This window comes from Danio aesculapii, chromosome 21 (assembly GCF_903798145.1).
Source record: "Danio aesculapii chromosome 21, fDanAes4.1, whole genome shotgun sequence".
Classification (NCBI taxonomy): Eukaryota; Metazoa; Chordata; class Actinopteri; order Cypriniformes; family Danionidae; genus Danio; species Danio aesculapii.
The window spans coordinates 8,941,632-8,943,775 of NC_079455.1; positions in this window are offsets into that span (position 1 = coordinate 8,941,632).

A 2,144-nucleotide genomic window follows, 5' to 3' on the forward strand; every position below is an offset into this window, starting at 1 on the left:
ACTGTTCACAGTTCCCTTCAAACCAAACATGTTCACTTCCTTTGACTGACATTTTGCTTAAAATGGCAGACAATTTGTACAGTCTGCAGCTTTAACACAAGGGGGACACCTAAAGACATTGCAGAAATACTGTACGCTGCTGAGGTCAACAGATATTTGGAACTGATTGTTAGGATATTATGGACATTGTAATGTTCCCATGTTTCTGCTCTCTATAGAAACTGCATTTTTTAATAGCTCAGGGTTGATGTATCTAATCTGCTACATAGATAGATAGATAGATAGATAGATAGATAGATAGATAGATAGATAGATAGATAGATAGATAGATAGATAGATAGATAGATAGATAGATAGATTAGATTCAACTTTATTGTCATTACACATGTACAAGTACAAGGCAACAAAATGCAGTTTAGGTCTAACCAGCAGTGCAATAGCAGCAAGTGCAGGATACAGGTATAAGTTATAAAGTGCAGTTATAGAAAAACTATAGTAATATTTACAGATGGATGTACTATGAACATTATATACAGGTTGTATTGGCTATGAACAGATTTACAATAAGTGAATATATGTACAGGATGCTATTAATAATTAGAAGTGTGCAGATAGATAGATAAGCATAATTACAAATGTATATGTACAGTGGGTGTGTACAGTTCAAATAAATGAATCAGTGCAATGAATATGTGCAAACTTTAAATGTGCAAATGTTAAATAGTGCAGCGATTGTGAGGAGTATAAGTTAGAGGAGTGTGAGGGGTGTATTGGGGGGGCAAAAGAGTCAGTGAGGGGCAGAGTTCAAAAGGGAGACAGCTCTGGGGAAAAAGCTGTTCCTCAGTCTGCTGGTTTTTGTCCGGGGGAGCCTGAAGCGCCTGCCGGAAGGCAGGAGAGAAAACAGTCTGTGAGCAGGGTGAGAGGTGTCCTTAAAAATACTGCGTGCTCGGCGCAGACAGTGTTTCTGTTCGTCCTATGGAGACGGCATCTTCTGTGCTCCTGTTGCCACGGTAGGCAAACTGATGTGGGTCCAGTGTGGATGGCAGAGAGTCTCAGATGTGCCAGGACCAACCGCTCGAAGCACTTCATGATGATGGGTGTGAGTGCTACAGGGCGGTAGTTATTCAGGCATGTCGGGCTAGAGTGTTTGGGCACTGGCACAATAGAGGTGGTTTTAAAGCATGTTGGCACAACTGCTAGGTTAAGCGACAGGTTGAAAATGTCTGTGAATACCCCAGTGAGCTGTTCTGCACATGCTTTGAGGACGCGCCCAGGAATGCCGTCTGGTCCAGCAGCCTTACGCACATTGATCCGACTCAGTGAGGTGTAGACTTCTGAGGAAGTGAGTGTGATAGGTGAGTGGTCGGTGGGGGAAGTGATTCTGGTGTAGGGTTCTTTGTTGTCTCTTTCAAAGCGGCCATAAAAGTAATTTAGCTCGTTCAGGAAGGAGACATTTTTGGCTTTGGGTGTGGACTGGCTGGGTTTGTAGTTGCTGATGGTCTGGATGCCCTGCCACATGTGCCGAGGATCAGAGTTGGAAAAGTGCTCCTCTAGCTTTAGCTTGTAACAGTGCTTGGCCTTTTTGATGCCCCTCTTCAGATTAGCCCTGGAAGTGCTGTAGGCCTGTGCATCCCCTGATCTGAAGGCAGATAGATAGATAGAGTATCTGTGGGCAGAACATGATGATATTCATGAATGTCAGAATAATGTGCTCATTCTTTGCTGGGAAATAAAGGCAAAAGCAGTTCCTCTGATGTCTTTTATTCATCGGCAGCTCCAGCAAGGAGAAAAGCTGTTGTTGAGCAAGAAAACAAAGAATGTTTCAAGGAGGTTTTGTCCAAGGCTTTCAAAAAATGAACACAAGCATTGACGCTGTCCACAGTATGACGAGTACAGAATTATTTAAAGAAAGTTGCGAGTGTGAAGAGATGAGATCTAAAATTAAACTCCAACACTCCTCTGAAGTAGAAAACAGCCAATCAAATAGCATTTTTTGCGCATGTTACTAATGGTGTATACCATTGTTTGTCATTAGGATTGTGTGTGTGCGTGTCTGACACAGTTTCAATTTACCATAACCTTCTATGTTTAGCTGCCTTGCACCAAATATACATTATAAAAGCGCTATAGAAATAAAGATGAAT